This window comes from Tamandua tetradactyla, chromosome 22 (genome assembly GCF_023851605.1).
Source record: "Tamandua tetradactyla isolate mTamTet1 chromosome 22, mTamTet1.pri, whole genome shotgun sequence".
Lineage (NCBI taxonomy): Eukaryota > Metazoa > Chordata > Mammalia > Pilosa > Myrmecophagidae > Tamandua > Tamandua tetradactyla.
Window position 1 is genome coordinate 48,771,267 of NC_135348.1, and position 18,663 is coordinate 48,789,929.

The window sequence follows — 18,663 nt, forward strand, 5'->3', positions numbered from 1 at the left end:
CTCACTGATGCTCTTGAACCAAGGTTTCTATCTCTGGATGCCTTAATTTGGACATTTTCATAATCTTGTCTTAATTTGGACATTTTCACAGCCTTAGAACTTAAACTTGTGACTTAAATTCCCCTTTTTAAAAAACCATCCCATTTCTTGTATATTGCACTCTGATAGCTTGTAAACTAGAACAGGTAGCATTCCTTTTTCCTCAAGAAGAATTTGAGCAGGATTGGTGTTAATTCTTTTTGGAGTGATTGATAAAATTCTGTGAAACCAATCTGGTACTGGGCTTCTCTTTGTGGGAAGATATTTAACGATTGATTGAATCTCTTTACTTGTAATTGGTTTGTTGAGATCATCTAATTCTTCTAAAGTCAGTATAGGTAATTAGTGTATTTCTAGGAATTTGTCCACTTCATCTAAGTTGCCCAGTTTGCTAGTGTATAGTTCTAATATTCTCTTATGATTTTTAAAATTTTTTTACGATCTGTGTTAATGACCCCCCTTCTCATTTCTTTGTTAGTCTAGCTAGGAGTTCATCAACTTAATGGATTGTTTTTTTCCAAAGAACCAACTTTTGGTTTTGTTGATTCTTTGTAATGTTTTGTTTTTCTCCAGTTTGTTCATTTCTGCTTTAATCTTTATTATTTCTCATCTTTTATTTGCTTGGGGATAGTTTTCTGTTCTTCCTCTAATTCTCCAGGTGAGCAGTTAAATCCTCATGTTTTGCTCATTCTTGTTTTCTCATATAAGCATTTAGGGCAATAAATTTCCTCTCAGCACTGGCTTTGCCACATCCCATAGGTTCTGATATGTTGTATTCTCATTATCATTTGTCTCCAGGTATTTCTGTTTTTTCTAGCAATTTCTTCTTTGACCCACTGATTATTTAAGAATGTGTTGTTTATTCTCCATATAGTTATGAAAGCTCTGGTTCTTTGGTGATTATTAATTTTGAGCTTTATCCCATTGTGATCAGAGATAATTTCACTGTTATTAAATTTATAATGACTCAGTATGTGTCCCAGCATATGATCTATCCTGGAGAATATTCCATGTGTCTTAGAGAAGAATGTATATACTGGTGTTTTGGTATGTAATGATCTATATATGTCTACTGTATACCATTTGTCCTATTGTTTAGTTTTTCTACTTCCTTGTTGATACTCTATCTGGTCATTCTATCTACAGTGGAGAGTTTTGTATTGAAGTCTGCCACTATTACTGTTGAAATGTGTAAAGCTCCTTTCAGTTTTTCCAATATTTGCCTCATGTACTTTGGAGATCCTTGATTGTGAGTGTATACCATTTGTCCTATTGTTTAGTTTTTCTACTTCCTTGTTGATACTCTATCTGGTCATTCTATCTACAGTGGAGAGTTTTGTATTGAAGTCTCCCGCTATTACTGTTGAAATGTGTAAAGTTCCTTTCAGTTTTTCCAATATTTGCCTCATGTACTTTGGAGATCCTTGATTGTGAGTGTATACCATTTGTCCTATTGTTTAGTTTTTCTACTTCCTTGTTGATACTCTATCTGGTCATTCTGTCTACAGTGGAGAGTTTTGTATTGAAGTCTCCCGCTATTACTGTTGAAATGTGTAAAGCTCCTTTCAGTTTTTCCAGTATTTGCCTCATGTACTTTGGAGATCCTTGATTGTGAGTGTATACATTTATGATTGTTATTTCCTCTTTGTGAATGTCCTTTTTATTAATATATAGTGTCCTTTGTCTCTTATGATATCTTTACATTAAAGTCTATTTTGTCTGATATTAATATAGCTATTCCTGCTTTCTTTTGATTACAGCTTTGCATAGAAGATCTTTTTCTATCCTTTCACTTTCAATCTATCTGTTTCCTTGTGTCTAAGATGCATCTCTTGTAAATAGCATATAGATGAATTATGTTTTTTTAAACCGTTCTGCCAGTCTGTAGCTTTTAGTTTGTGAGTTTAGTCCATTAACATTCAAAGTAATTATGGTAAAAGCAGTTCTTGACTTTACCATCTTATCCTTTAGATTTTATTTGTCAGATCTGTGTATTCTTTTCTTTCTCTCTCTTTTTATCCTTAAAATTACCTTTACTCATATTCTTCAACTCTGCTCTTTTCCAGATCTCCCTCTCCTGTCTTTTTTTTCAGCTGACAGGTCTTCCTTTAGTATTTCTTATAGGGCAAGTCTTTTGTTGACTAGTTCTCTCAATCTTTGTTTGTCTTTGAAGATTTTAATCTCTCCCTCAATTTTGAGGGATAACTTGGCTGGATAAAGAATTCTTGGCTGAAAGACTTTCTCATTCAGAATCTTAAATATATCATACCATTGCCTTCTCGCTTCCATAGTGCCAGTTGAATAGTCTGAACTCAGTCATATATATTTTACCTTGAATGTAGTAGATTGCTTTTCTCATGCTGCTTTCAAGACTCTCTGTTTCTCTTCAACAACTGATGTTTGATTAGTATGTATCTTGGAGTAGACCTATTTGGATCTGTTCTATTTGGAGTTCGTTAGGCCTTTCATTTGTGTATTTATGCCTTTTATAAGGGTTTGGAAGTTTTCATCGATTATACCTTCAACTAACTTTCCTAGCCCTTTACTCTTCTCTTCTCCTTCTGGGACACCAATGATTCTTATATTTATGCAGCTCTCATTGTCCATCATTTCCCTGAGATCCAGTTCCATTTTTTCCATCTTTCTTGCCATTTATTCTTTTGTGTGCTCTAGTTCAATTGTTCTGTTTTCTAGCTCACTTCTCCCTTCTGCTTCTTTGAATCTGCTATAATGTGTCTCTGATATATTTCACATTTTCTCTACTGTATCTTTCATTTCTATGAGCTCTGTCATTTTACTGTATAATCTTTTGAATTCTTCCTTATGCTCTTCTGTTGTCTTTCTGATGTCCTTTATTTGTGTTTGTAAAAGTTCTCTTTCTCTGGTGGTTTTTGATCGAGCTTCATTCCATTGTGATCAGAGAAAGTGCTTTGAGTAATTGTGCTTTTAAATTTGTAAAGACCTGTTTTGTGTCCCAGCATGTGATCTATCCTGGAGACTATTCCATGGGCACTAGAGAAGAATGTGTATCCTGGTGTTTTGGGGTGCAACAATGTACATATGTCTGTTAGGTCTAATTCATTTATCAAGTTCTTTAACTTTTCTATTTCCTTGTTGATCCTCTGTCTGGCTGTTTTATGGAGGAGAGCAGTGTATTGAACTCTCCAACTCTTATTGTTGAAATGTGTGGCTCCCTTCAGTTTTGCCACTTTTGTCAAATGGCAGTTTGTCAGTTTGTCTCATGTATTTTGGCACTCCTTGATTCGGAGCATTGACATTTATGATTGTTATTTCCTCCTGGTGAATTACTCTTTGTCTCTTATGATGCCTTTATATTTAATGTCTATTTTGTCTGATATTAATATGAAAACTCTTGCTTTCTTTTATTTGAGCTTGCACAGAACATCTTTTTCCACCATTTCACTTTCAATCTATTTGTATCTTTGTTTCTAAGATGAGTCTCTTGTAAGCATCATAGCTGGATTATATTCCTTAATCCATTCTACCAATCTCTATTTTTTAAGTGATAGATTTAGTCTGTTAACATTCAAAGTTATTACTGTAAAAGCCTTTCTTGAATTCACCATCTTATCTTTTGGATTTTACTTGGAGATCTATATATTCTTTTCCCTCTTTATCTTTTTATGCTTTAAGATACCCTTACTGGTACTCTTCAATTCTGTGCCCTCCTCCAGACCTCCCTCACCTTTTTTTTTTCAGCCAACAGAACTACTGCTAGTATTTCTTGTAGGGCTTGTCTCTTGTTGACAACTGTTTTTCAGCATTTGCTTGTGTGTGAAAACTTTAATCTTTCCCTCAGTTTTGAAGGACAATTTGTCTGGGTACGGAATTCTTGGCTGTAAGTCTTTCTCTTTCAGGATCTTAAATATATCATACCATTGCCTTCTCACCTCCATAGTGCTGGTTGACTAATCCAAACTCAGTTTTATGTGGTTTCCCTTGGTGTAGTAGATTGTTTTTCTTTTGCCACTTTCAGGATTTTCTACTTCTATTCAACATTTGACAGACTGATTAGTATGTCTTGGGGAAGGCCTATTTAAATTTATTCTATTTGGAGCTCATTGAACTTCTATGATTTGCATATTTATGCCCACTATAAGGGTTGGGAATTTTTCTCCCATTATATCCTCACTAATCTTCCTAGCCCTTTACTCTTCTCTTCTCCTTCTGGACACTGATGATTCTTATATTTGTGTACTTTGTTTTGTCCATTGTTTCTCTGAGAGTCAATTCAAATTTTTCCATGTTTTTTCCCATTTGCTCTTTTGTGTGTTCAAAATCAGTTGTCCTGTCCTCAATTCACTTATTGAATTATGTTATCGTTTCTTCTGCCTCTTCAAATCTGCTGTTGTGTGTCTCTAGTATATTTTTTATTTGGTCTACTTCCTCTTTAATCTCTGTGAAATCTGCTATTTTTCTATTTATACTTTCAAATTCCTCTATGCTCTTCTAGTGTCTTTTTTATTTCTTTTATGTTACTAGCCATCTGATTGATTTTATTTGGCAAAGTTATATGAACATCTTTGATTAGTTGTTCCAAAGTCTGTGTCTCCTCTGGTGTCTTAATTTGGTCATTAGGCTGGGCTCTATCTGTCTGCATCTTCACATGGTTAGTGAGCTTCTGTTGCCTTGGAGGCATGTAAATACCTTGATAGGGTTCCTTTGCTAACTTTCTCATCCCTGACTCCTGGTCTGTGTGTTCCAAAGGGCTCCTGGCCTCCATTTGGAGATGGGCACATTAGGCTGTTTGCACCAGTTGGATGGTCTCTGGTTCTCTGTGTCTCTGTTCTTCAGCTTTTGCAACCAGGGTTTCCCTATGTGGGGTAGAGATTCTTCCAGGTCACTCACACCCTGGAATTGACATTTCCAGTCACCTATTTCATTACAAATATCCTTGAGTATTCCCGTATTCTGTGTTTTGTCTGGAACCTTTGTCTGGGTTCCAGACATTTGGCTGGGTCATTACTGCCTAGATCTTCACATGCTTTGTGATTTTCTGTTGTGTTCGGGGCCTTTGTATCTTGTTATATTTATCTTGCAAGTTGGTTTCCTTCACTCATCTAAAATTTTATATTTACTTGGTTTTCATTGAAGGTTTCATTTTGTACTTAGTTTACCAGTAATTCCTCACCAAATCAAGGTCCAGATCTCATGTAGGGGTACAGTTCAACTTGCAGGGCTATTAGAAGCTAAGCTTGGATGTACAGGTAGTTCAATGGCAGAATGGCTGCCCACCACACAGGAGACCAGAGTCAACTCCCACTTCGTGCTCTCCCCCCAAAATAAAGAAAGATAATAATGAAATAAAGACATGAAAACCAATGAGAACAAAAACAAAACACACCTCAAAAGTTATAGCTGCCAGAGTCAAAATGAGACATCCCAACATATATTGGGAGTGAACTCAGATTGGTGCTGATCAAAGGGAGAGGAAATTTAAGGAAAAAAAATGAAATGAAATAAAATAATAAAAATATATAAAATAAGAAATAAAAATAATTGATAAAAAAGCTATAAAATAATGAAAACAATTATGCTACTAGTAAAAAATATATAGAAAGAATGTACTTTTAAAAAAGGTGAAAAGAAAAACAAGAATATTTAGAAATGAGCAGTGTGATGTTTGCTAACCTGTATTTACCCTTTCTCACCAGTAGGTGGCAATCCTGAGGCTCCTCCCTTAGGCTTCCCCTTCCTGGCCACAGGGCCTCAAAGATGGCATGCTTGGGGTGGGGGGCTACTCCCATCCAGAAGTGGATGGACTGCTGTTCCCTGCCAGCATGACTGGGAGTTGACCAGCACCTGGGGGGTCAGCTGACCTGCAGTGTTGCTGGGTCCACCAGATACCACGCCTATGGGGTAGATATTCCTGCACCCGGCCAGGTGATCACTCCCACTGCCCAGAGGCCTGTCCCCTCATTATTTCTCCCTTATGATGGATGATCAGGTCTGCCTCTGGAGTCTCTGTGAGCACTGTCCATTATAACCTGTGTGGGGAGGTCTCCCCATCCCGCAGCTGGGCAGACTGGAGCCGAGGACAGTCAGCTCCCTCCTATTGCACCTCCCCACACAGTGCGGCTTGTCCCATTGGGGATTTGGTCACCTGACCCACCTCCCTGTCCCTGTCCCTACACTCCCATTCTCCTCCCCCAGACTCCCTAGAGACCCTGTTTGATCACTTACATGCATCAGGACTGCAGTCTTGGTCATTTTCTCCCTGTTAACCATCTTGTTCCATGGAGCAGGGGTGAACTCATTCCACTCTGCTCTGCCATCTTCCCAGAAGTCTCTCCCCTACCCCCCCTTTTTTTTTGCATGGGCAGGCACCAAAAACAAAAACATGGCAGGCGAGAATACTGCAACTGAGCCACTGTAGCCTGCCCTCCCTTGTTTTTTTAAAAAACAGATTTGCAGGGTATAGAATTATTTGTTGCCATTTTTCTTGTTTTCAACACTTTAAATGTGCCATTCCACTGCCTTCTTGCCTCCATGGTTTCCGTGATAAATTGGTACTTAGTCCTATTGAGGCCCCTTGTATGTGGCACATTATTTCTCTCGTCTTTCAGAATTTTCTCACCTTTGGCATTTGGCAGTTTGTTATAATATGTTGTGGTGTGGGTCTATTTGGGTTTATCCTCTTCACTGACTTTTTGACTTTTTTCTCCAGTCTGCTCTGATCTCATCCCTGTAGGGAATTTTTAATTTCTGTTACTGTGATTTTCAGCTTTGTTCAGTTCCATTTTAAATTTGTTTTTTCTATTGATACTCTCTTTGTGTTCATCCATCATTTTCTTGATTTCCCTCAGCTCTTTCCATGTTTTCTTTCAGTTTTTTGAGCATGTTTAGGATCATTTAAAAAAAAATTAGGTATGTCCTAGGTCTGGTCCTCCCCATTGATGGTATATAATGCTTTAATTTTCTCCTCTGCTTGAACCATTACTTTGTATTTCTCTGTATGTTTTGTTATCTCTTATCGAAAACTGGATGTTTTGCTATTTTAATGTGTTATCACTGAAATTTAGACTCTGCAGCATCTGTTTCTTTAACTAGTAACCAGCAAGTATTACTACAGAACTTTCCTTGAATCCAAGGAGCAAACAACAAAAATAGTATGGCAAAAAAGAAAATGGCTTTCCCAGTTGTGATAGCTAGATTCAGTTGTCAACTTGGCCAGGTGAAGGTACCTAGTTCTGTTGATGTGGACATGAGCCAATGGTACATGAACCTCATCTGCTGCTCATTACAGCTGCAGTTGGCTAGGAGGCGTGCCTGCTGTAATGAATGATGTTTGATTTAATTGGCTGGTGCTTAAATCAGAGAGTGCAATGTAGCACAGCCCAAGCAACTCAGCATACCTCACCTCAGCACTCACAGCTCAGCCCAGGCCTTTGGAGATGCAGAAAGAAATCACCCTGGGGAAAGTTGTTGGAACCCAGAGACCTGGAGAGAAGGTCAGCAGAGATCACCTTGTGCCTTCCCACATAAGAAAGAACCTCAGTGGAAAGTTAGCCGCCTTTCCTCTGAAGAACTAATGAAATAAATCCCCTTTTATTAAAAGCCAATCCATCTCTAGTGTGTTGCATTCCAGCAGCTAGCAAACTACAACACCAGTCTTTGCAGATTGTCCCCTGTGAGGGCTCTATTTCACAGCTTTTCCATACAATGGGATTAAAGAATAGCTTGAAGCCAGAATGTAGGGGACTGACTCCCTGATCATTTCTCTGCATGTATTTTCTTTTTTTTTTTTTTTTTTAAATTTTTTTATTAATCAAAAAAAGAAAAGAAATTAACACAACATTTAGAAATCATTCCATTCTACACATGCACTCAGTAATTCTTAGTATCATCACATAGATGTATGATCATCATTTCTTAGTACATTTGCATCGATTAAGGAAAAGAACTAGCAAAACAGCAGAAAAAGATATAGAATGTTAATATAGAGAAGAGAATTAAAATAATAATACTAATAATATATATATATATATAAAAAGGAAAAAGAAAAAAACAAAAACAAAAGATACAAACACACAAGCAAACAAACAAAAAACCATATTTCAGGTGCAGCTTCATTCAGTGTTCCAACCTAGTTACATTACACTTAGGTATTATTGTGCTGTCCATTTTTGAGTTTTTGTATCTAGTCCTGTTGCACAGTCTGTATCCCTTCAGCTCCAATTACCCATTATCTTACCCTGTTTCTAACTCCTGCTGGTCTCTGTTACCAATGATATAGTCCAAGCTGATTCTCGAATGTCGGTTCACATCAGTGGGACCATACAGTATTTGTCCTTTAGTTTTTGGCTAGACTCACTCAGCATAATGTTCTCTAGGTCCATCTATGTTATTACATGCTTCATAAGTTTAGTCTGTCTTAAAGCTGCATAATATTCCATCGTAGGTATACGCCACAGTTTGTTTAGCCACTCGTCTGTTGATGGGCATTTTGGCTATTTCCATCTCTTCGAAGTTGTAGATAATGCTGCTATAAACACTGGTGTGCAAATGTCCGTCTGTGTCTTTGCCCTTAAGTCCTTTGAGTAGATACCTAGCAGTGGTATTGCTGGGTTGTAATCCATTCTGCCATTCTATGTCTTTTGATTGGGAAATTCAGTCCATTAACTTTTAGTGTTATTACTGTTTGGATAATATTTTCCTCTACCCTTTTGGCTTTTGTATTATATATATCATATCTGATTTTCCTTCTTTCTACACTTTACTCCATACCTCTCTCTTCTGTCTTTTCGTATCTGACTCTAGTGCTCCCTTTAGTATTTCTTGCAGAGCTGGTCTCTTGGTCACAAATTCTCTCAGTGACTTTTTGTCTATAAATGTTTTAATTTCTCCTTCATTTTTGAAGGACAATTTTGCTGGATATAGGAGTCTTGGTTGGCAGTTTTTCTCTTTTAGTAATTTAAATATATCATCCCACTGTCTTCTAGCTTCCATGGTTTCTGCTGAGAAATCTACACATAGTCTTATTGGGTTTCCCTTGTATGTGACAGATTGTTTTTCTCTTGCTGCTTTCAAGATCCTCTCTTTCTCTTTGACCTCTGACATTCTAACTAGTAAATGTCTTGGAGAACGCCTATTTGGGTCTATTCTCTTTGGGGTGCGCTGCACTTCTTGGATCTGTATATTTAGGTCTTTCATAAGAGTTGGGAAATTTTCAGTGATAATTTCTTCCATTAGTTTTTCTCCTCCTTTTCCCTTCTCTTCTCCTTCTGGGACACCCACAACACGTATATTTGTGCGCTTCATATTGTCATTCAGTTCCCTGATTCCCTGCTCAAGTTTTTCCATTCTTTTCCCTATAGTTTCTGTTTCTTTTTGGAATTCAGTTGTTCCATCCTCCAGTTCACTAATTGTAGCTTCTGTCTCTTTAGATCTACCATTGTAGGTATCCATTGTTTTTTCCATTTTTTCTTCTTTGTCCTTCACTCCCACAAGTTCTGTGATTTGTTTTTTCAGATTTTCTATTTCTTCTTTTTGTTCAGCCCATATCTTCTTCATGTCCTCCCTCAATTTATTGATTTGGTTTTTGAAGAGTTTTTCCATTTCTGTTCGTATATTCAGCATTAGTTGTCTCAGCTCCTGTATCTCATTTGAACTATTGGTTTGTTCCTTTGATTGGGCCATATCTTCAATTTTCCGAGTGTCATCCATTATTTTCTGCTGGTGTCTGGGCATTTGATCAGATCTCCCTGGGTGTGGGACCCAGCTGGTTGAAAGGTTTTTCTGTGGAATCTCTGGGCTCTGTTTTTCTTTTCCTGCCCAGTAGGTGGCGCTCGTGGCGGTCGTTTGTCTGCGGGGCAGTCGGCCCGGGAAACCGCGCGTGGAGGCGGGGGTCGCTGGCCGTGGCTTGGGGGAGTGCTGGTCCAAATTGCCCAGCTGGCCCGAGACGCCAAGCGTGACGGAAGGGCCCCGCTATCCAATGTTCCCAGTCAGACCGGGGAGCCACGTGCGTGGAGGGGACCCCAGACGCCAGCCACCCCAGCCGGGAAAACGTGCACCCCTCGGGTATCTCACAGCAGTGGATTCTCCCTACCTGTTCAGCCGTTCCAGAATGGGGTACGCTGTCTTTTTTGGTCTCTGTCGTGACTCCGGGAGCTGTTTCGTATTGTTTCTCTTTCTTTAGTTGCTTTTCTGGAGGAGGATCTAAGACCCGCGCGTCTTACTAAGCCGCCATCTTCTCCGGAAGTCTCTGCATGTATTTTATCTTTGGCATGCACATGTGGCCCTAGGGATTCTCCCATTTACAAGGACATGAATGTCCCCTCTTCCCTAGGAAATAGTTTCCTTAAGGTCCCAGGCACTGCATGCTATGTCATATAGCCAAGAATCCTTGCCTTGGGTAGCCATGAATTGAGTTTTTCTCCCACAGTATTCTTTAGGACTGCTCTTTGAGCTGCTTTCTACACATAGGACAAGTTCTGGGATTTTGTACACACAGGACAAGTTCTGGGATGGCAATCCTGTAAAGAGTGTCCTCATTCAGTCTCCCTGGCTGACACCAGACAGACTGGGCCTAGCATATATGCTCCTAGTTTGTGCTTGATGGTTACTCTGCTCCCTCTGGAACCCAGACCAGGGACCTGCTTTGGGAGCCCAGTCCAGCTCTGTGCCACTCTGGTGAGGTGATGGGGAGGAGCCAATCAAGGCACCACAAGTTCCTGTCATTCTAAACTTGCCTTTTTCTTGATTCAGCACACACCATTACTGCAATCCTTTAATTGTTTTCTGGAGCTTTAAGAAAGATGTTTCTTTCAATTCTTGCTGGTTGTTCAGAGTCTTTGCACAGATAAAGCCCTGAAGCTTCTTCTACCACCTTGAACAAGGCAGGGCATTGTAGGAGATTCTCAAGAAACTGAAAAGACAATCTGTAGAATGGGAGAAAATGGTGGCCAATCATTTATCTGGTATGGGTTTAATATCCAGAATATATAAAGAGCTCCTGCAGTTTAATAATAAAAAGACAAATAGCCCAATTTAAAAATGGACAAAGGATGCCAATAGTCATTGCTCTAAAGAAGATATACAAATGGCCGATAAGCACATGAAAAGATGCTCAACATCTTTAGCTATTAGAAAAATGTAAATGAAACCCATAGTAAGATAACTCTTCACACATGCTATGATAGCTGTTATTTAAAAAATGTAAAATAACAATTGTTGGTGAGGATGCAGAGAAATAGGAACCTTCGTATGTTGTTGGTGGGAAGGTAAAGTGGTGTCGCTGCTGTGGAAGACAGTTTGGTGGCTCCTTAGAAAGTTAAGCGTAGAATTACCATATGACCTGGCAACCCCACTTCTAGAAATATATCCAAATAAATTGGAAACTGGGAACCAAACTGTTGTTTTTACACCAGCGCTTATAGCAGCATTCTTCACAGATAATGTGTTTTTGTTTGGGATGATGAAAGAGAGCTGCATAGATAGTGGTGAAAGTTAGACAACATTGTCAATATGCTTTATGTTACATAAACATACACTTAAAATGGGTAAGATGTTTTTAGCATATATTCTGCCACAATAAAAAATGAAAAAAAGAATAAAAAATGAAATATTTTATTTTACCTTCATTTATTCCTTCTCCAATGCTTAGCTTTTCCTTATATAGGTCCACATTTCTGATCCATGTAATTTTCTTTTTCACTCAATAACTTAACATTTTTGCAAGGCAGGTCAGTAGTTAAAAAAATTCCCCTAATTTGTGTTTCTCTGGGAAAGTTTTTATTTCTCCTTCACTTTTGAAGAATAATTTTGCGGGGTATAGAATTCTAGATTGGTGGGTTTTTCCTTCAACACTCTAAATCTTTCTTCTACTCTTTCTGAGTCACTCCCCCAGGACTGACCAGATGACCCTTCTCAGAGTACATGTGAGGGGCGATGGTCACCCTGGGTGGGTACCAGAGGCCTGCTGACCTCCAGGCCCCCAGCTTCCACACCCGTGGAAATGGGGCACACTTGACCACGTGTGGACTCCTGTCAGTGGGAAGAAAGAGTCAGTCACAATTCATGAGTCTGACCACCTCCAAGCAGTGGCAGGACAGGGAGGGGAAGTTACAAGGAACTGGTTGGTGGTGAGGGCTATCTGAAATGGTTTGCCTGAGGTAAAGCACGGATGAGACATTAGACAAGTGGGTTTAACGTCAGGAAACTGACAGGCATAATGCTGCCCCATGTCCTGTCTCCTTGCCAACTTCCTGTGTCTGTAGGTTGGGGGATGACAGGAAGGACAGGTCCTGAAGATTAAGGAGCTTGACCTGTGCGGGGTGGAGGGGGGGAGTGGGGGCAGGTGACACCTAGAGATGCAGGGTGACAACATGTGGGAACACTGACACATACACACAATGCCATCTCCTTTGCAGGTCATTGTGGGGAGCATCTTTGAAGTGGTTTGGGCTGCCATCAAGCTGGGAACCTCCTTTGGGATCAGCATGCTGCAGGTGCCCCACTTGCTGAGGATCTTCAAAGTCACCAAGTACGTGGTCTTTGTGCTCCCAGGTGCAGGACAGGGTGCGAGGTGTGGAATGTGTGCTCTTGGATGCAGGACAGGGTGGGAGGTAAACAGCTCTGGCCCAGCGAGTTTTGCCAGCAATAGTGTAAGGAATTCAGGGTGCCAGCCTGTATCTCAGTCATCGGGATGTTCTTTTTGTGGCTTATAATTAGCTTACATTTTAAAAGGTGGTTATGAAGCAGCACATGCTGAGATACAAGTCCATCCCCAGCAGAACACCTTTGCCTTGGGGCTGCTTCTAGCTCGGTGCTGCCAGCCCTCTTTCTAGTTATCTAGATAGCTAGCAGTCTGCTATTTCAGACCATCCTCTGTCATGAAACCCTCATTCTTGTCTCCCCAACCTTCAAAAGATGAATTAATAGAGAAAAATGCAAGTTAACAGATAGAAGTGTTTTCATCTTCTGAATCTACCCACCTACCTTGCAGCCCCCACTCTAGAGAAGGGAGAGAGCTCAGGGTGACCTGTGGAGGCCTGTGTTGGAGTGGCCCCTGAGGCCTGAGCCCATGGCCTCCGAGAACCAGCCTGGAGCCTCCAGGGCCCCCTGCCCAGCCTGCTTCCTCTGCTCTCTCCATTCTTGGGTGTGACCCTGTGTTGTGAGTCTCCTGAGATGAGGATGCTGAATTTCCAGTTTTACCCATTTGATCCTCAAATAACCCTGTATGCATGTTGCTCCATTCTGCATAGAAGAACTGATGGAATGCAGTTAGTGAGGGGAGCTGGGACAAAATCTGGTCCCCGTCCTGCCAGAGGTGGGAGTGGAGGGCAAGAGGGACAAAAACTCTTCCACCACAATTCTACCGGTGGCAAAAGCTGGAGGTCACCCTCTCTTAACCGTGGTTGACCAAATGGGAACCCACAACTGTCCTGGGTTCACCTCACCCTGGTTTCTGAGGCTGCGATGCCACCAGCAGCTGAAGTGCAGGATGCCAGCACCCCCTGGCCCTTCAGTGTCCTTGGCAGACTGGGCCATGTCCTTGCAGGGTCAAGCACCAGACCTGCTGCCACTGACCCACTTGGTCCCACATGGGCACCACCCATCGTGAATGGGGACATCTCTCTGAGTAGGCCAAGTCCCATCAGTCTTTCACCATCCACTTTAACTCTCAGCCCAAGACTTCTGTGGACATGAGGGTGTATGTACAGCAGAGTTTAGGCTGGCCTTCTGTGGGAATTCAGGCCAGTTAGGTTTGCCAGCACTTGCTGAGCATTTAAGGTGGCATGTCCTTAGCCTTCTGCCGCTTTCCTTGAGATTCCAAGGGAGAGGGGCCTGGTGAGTGCCAGCAAAGGCTGCCATAGCACCCACTGTCTCAGGGGCTTCAGGAAGAGGATGGTCCTTAATTGCCTGGAGGAGGGCCAGCCTAGACCCCTACTCACCCAGGCAGGTGGCTGGATTCCTTTTAGCCCATCCGCCCACCAGCCCTCAGGCACCTTGAAGAGAACTGGGGGTGGTCTGGGCCTCCTGGATGCTAGACTGTGTCCAGCTTTGTGTTTCATTCTGCTTGGAGAGGTGACCTCTGACCCTGTCATGGCCAGCTCAGTGAAGTGGATGGCTGGACCTGGGTGGGGCTTTCCTGCCTGGGTGCAGGGCTTGGCAACCAGAAGAGAAGCAGTGCAAGCTCTCAGGAGCCCAGAGCAGCACAGGGGGTGGGCCTGAGGTGAAGAAGAAGAAATAGGTAACAGCTGAGGATTAGGGTCAAGAGCAGAGCTTCGTGTTGTCAGGCCTTCACCTTGGTTTCCTCACCTGTAAAATGGGGACAGAAGTAGTATTTACCTCCAGGATTTCAGTCACACTTGTAAAATGTTTACTATAGGGTCTTGTAAATGGTGGATGCCTAATAAATGCTAGCTGTTGATGTTATTGTTATTATTTTCTTCATACCTGAAGTAATGCTCAAGGAGCAACAGATGATTCCATTTAAGAAGGGAGGGGCATTCCAGGGTGAGGGTATAGCACGTACAAAGGAACAGAGGCATGTTAGGGTGTCCCTGGTGGATTGGGGGTGACTCACTTGGACTTCTGAGAAATTTGTGCACCCTGGGTCTCCTGAGAAAGTTCCCTCCAGGACTGGAGGCTATGCCTGGAGGAGGCTATTGCCCTCCAGGAGTGTTTGTGCGGCAGGATTGGGAGGAGAAGAGCATTGAGGGAGGCCAAGAAACCTCAATCCTGTCACATCCCCACCCCAAGTGCAGGCTCCAGACCACTCATGGTTCTTGGAGGTGCTTGCCACTGAACACACTACTTGGTGCATCTGTGCTTTTATCACAAGCTGGACTTGCTGCTGAAGTCTGGTCTGTGTTCTGGCTCAGCTCCATTATCTGCCTGCTGATAACAGACAATTGCAGGACCTGTGGCTGATGGATGTTGCAGGGAGAGGGAGAGAGAGAGTGGGCCAAGGATGAAGTCTGGGTTTTCTGGCCACCTGATGGATGGTGGCATTTTTCTGCTGAGAAGAGTGACAGGAGGAGGAGCAGGTTTGAGATAGAAATGGTGAGCTGAGCACCGGTCACGTGTCTGTGCCTCCCAATGGGCCTCCAGGTAGAGAAGTCCAGGATGGTGGGTCTCAAACTCCAGGGGAGATTTCAGTGGGAGCATCAGGGCTCAGAAGGGCACAGAAGGCACAGGCTGAGAGCCAAGGGCCAGATAAGGGTGAAGCTCAGTGTCCAGACCTGCCTGTCTCCCTCCAGCTACTGGAACTCCTTGCAGAACCTGGTCATGTCGCTGCTCAACTCCCTGAAGTCCATCATCAGCCTCCTTTTCCTGCTCTTCCTCTTCATTGTGGTCTTTTCTATGCTGGGAATGCAGCTGTTCGGGGGACAGTAAGTGGTGCCCTAGAGGAGAGGGTATGAGCTGCATTCCACTTGGAGTTTGAGTTCTGAGCAGACAGTTCTGCTGCTGATCTCCTCCACCTGCCTTCCCTCCCTGAAGGTGCTCAGTGGGAATTTGGGGAGTTAACCCTAGGCTGGTGACTCTGAGGAAGCAGCCCATTGCAGTCTGTAAAAAGCTTCTGATGGAACTGCTGCTTCCCAAGACTTCTTATTTTTCTCAGGTTCAACTTTCAAGATGAGACTCTGACAACCAACTTTGACACCTTCCCAGCTGCCATCCTCACTCTCTTCCAGGTAAGGCTCTCTGCACACTCCTGGTCTGCTCACTTCTCATCTCCTTGGGTGCCGGGAAGGTATCCTCTTCTTGGTTCCTGAGCACAGCTCAGACAGCTGGCATATCAGACAAACTTTCCATAATACGTAAGAGATCACATAGAGGGCAGGCCATAGTGGCTCAGTAGGCAGAGTTCTCACCTGCCATGCCAGAGATCTGGGTTTGATTCCAGGTGCCTGCCCATGCAATAAAAAAAAAGAAAAGAAAAGAAAAAGAGATCACATAGGAAATAAACATAGGCAGGTTTGCAATGTGTGGGTCTCCAGTTCTAGACCCCGGCCTGATTGGAAGGGAAGCTGGATGCTACAATGCCATCTAAGGGGCAAGTTTAGTTCCTTAGGGACCAGACCATCTGGCAGATACTGGGCTTCAAGTCACTAACTTATCTTCTTGACATCTCAGACCTGGCATCATGTCTCTCTTTTCTTCTCTGAGAACAAAAACACAAACACTCCTTAAACACCTCTCCCCAGTGTCTAAGACCACAATAGGCCCCTCAGTTCTCTTTTGTATCTGGAGCCCATGCTCCAACCAAGTTCCTTGGAAGTCAAGGCTGTGGGCCCATTTTCTGCCATGACTGACCTCACCAATATGTTGACACCACTGTATTTCCACTCTACTGACTCTCTTTGTGTGCCATGTCAGAGAGCATGTTGTCTCACCCACCATGACCCTTGGGAAAGTCTCACAGGCTGCATAACCTCCAAGTCATGGATTTTGCTTGATGTCCCTAGCCTCTTAGACTGTCAACCCTACGGAACTTGTTTTTGTGCTTCCTATCCCTTGCTCTTAGTTCCTATCAGCCCAGGCTCAGCTCACCATTCTTATTGCTTAGCCTTGTATGCCCTCCTTCTGGTTCCCTTTGTTTGCCATTCAAAATTCCTCTGGACAGTTGTGGTCCTGTGGCCACACAGGAAGAAGTAACCTCTCCTCATCAGCCTCCTTTGCTCAATCACCAAGTGGATCACAATTCCTCGGAAAGGTTATGTGGCTAAAACTGTTCTTAAATTACAAAGCATACAATGAAAACAGGAAATTATGGCCCATCCATGCAAAAAAATATTTGACAGAATTCATTTCTCAGGAAGCCTAACCATAGAAATTACTGGCCAAAGATATTAAATCAACTGTTGTAAATATTCTTAATGAGCTAAAAGAAACCATGGACAAAGACCTAAAGGAAATCAGGATTAGGTATGAACAAATAGGGAATGCCAATAAAGAGACAGACATTTTAAAAAGAAGGCAAGTGAAATTCTAAAGGTAAAAAGTACAGGTACCAAAATGAAAAAATCATTAGGGCAAGCCACAGTGACTCAATGGCAGAGTTCTCGACTGCCATGCCAAGCCCAGGTTCAATTCTCAATGCTTACCCATGCAGAAAGAAGAAACAAATTCATTTGAGGGGTTCAAGAGCAGATTTGCATAGGTATAAGAAAGAACCAGCAAGCTTGCTGATAAGCAACTGAAATTATCCTATTTGAGGAACAGAAATTTAAAAAATGAGAAAAATGAACAGACCTGAAAAAAAAATTGTGGGACACCACTGCATGTACCAAACTAACATCATAAGAGTCTGAGAAGGAGAAGAGAGAAAGAGACAGTAAAAAATTTTTGAAGAAATAGTAGCTGAAAACTTCCCAAATTTTATGAAAGACATGAATATACACATCCAAGAAGCACAATTCACTCCAAATAGAATAAAGTCAAAGATATACACAATGAGATGTATTATAATCAAATTGTTGAAAGACAAAGACAAAGAATCTTAGCTTCAAGAAAGGCACAACTCCTCAAGTATAAGGGATCCTCAATAAGATTAGCAACTGATTTCTCATCAGAAATCCTGGAGGCCAGAGGGCAATGGAATGACATTTAAAGTCCTTTCAGGACAGTGAACCAAGAATTTGCTATATGGTAAAGCAATCCTTCAATAATGAATGAGAAATTAAGACATTTGCAGAAAAACAAAACCCAAGGAAATTTGTTATTTGTAGACCTTCCCTACAATATGCCTAAGGGAAGCTACCATACTGGAAGGAAAGGACACTAGACATTAGCTCAAAACCAAATGAATAAATAAAAGACACTGGTAAAGATAACTGCATCAGTAAATGGAAAAACCAGTATTATTGTTCTTTTAGTTTGTAAGGCCTCTTTTTTCCTATATAATTTAAAAGAAATGTATAAAGCAGTAATTATAAATCTATATTATGGGCACACAATGTGAAAATATATAATATTTTACCATAACGATATAAAAAGGGTAAGATAGAGATGCGTAGGAGCAGAGTGTTTTTATACTATTGAAAGATAAGTTGGTATTAGTCAAACTAGATTGTTAAAAGTTTAAGATATTAACTGTAATCCCCAAGATTATACTCAGTTATTTCACTAAGAAAACAACTTTTAAAAAATATGCAGAAGAGGAAACAAGAAGGGAATCCATGGATAAATTACTAAAAAACATAAACTAAATACAAAAAAGGCAGTAATGGAATAGAGAAACAAAAAACACAAGACATACAGAAAATAAGTTGCCAAATGAATGGCAGAAATAAGTTCTTCCATATCACTAATTACTTTAAATAAACATGCATTAAATTCTCCAATTAAAAATGTAAGAATGTAAGAGTAGATTAAAAAAGATCCATTTATATTCATGTCCCAAGAGACATATTTTAGATACAAAGCTATAATGAGGTTTAGAAAGTAAAAGGATGGAAGAAGATATTCCATGCTGTGCTGGTTTGAAATGATGTATATACCCTAGAAAAACCATGTTTTAATCTTAATCCCATTTTATAAATGCAGCCATTTCTTTTAATCCCTATTCAGTATTGTATGTTTGAAATTGTAATTAGATCATCTCCCTGGAGATGTGATTTAATCAAGAGTGGTTATTAAGCTGGATTAGATAGA

General features: G+C 41.2%; 1 pseudogene across 1 annotated transcript in view; it reads left to right on the plus strand.

Annotated features, from left to right (window-relative positions):
- Nucleotides 1–18,663, plus strand: part of LOC143666149 (voltage-dependent N-type calcium channel subunit alpha-1B-like) — an 81,428-nt pseudogene that overhangs the window by 45,136 nt on the left and 17,629 nt on the right. The window contains exons 10-12 of the transcript XR_013167415.1: nucleotides 12,432–12,544; nucleotides 15,267–15,398; nucleotides 15,629–15,701. The product of XR_013167415.1 is annotated as a voltage-dependent N-type calcium channel subunit alpha-1B-like (transcript). The remainder of the gene's footprint in view (nucleotides 1–12,431; nucleotides 12,545–15,266; nucleotides 15,399–15,628; nucleotides 15,702–18,663) is intronic.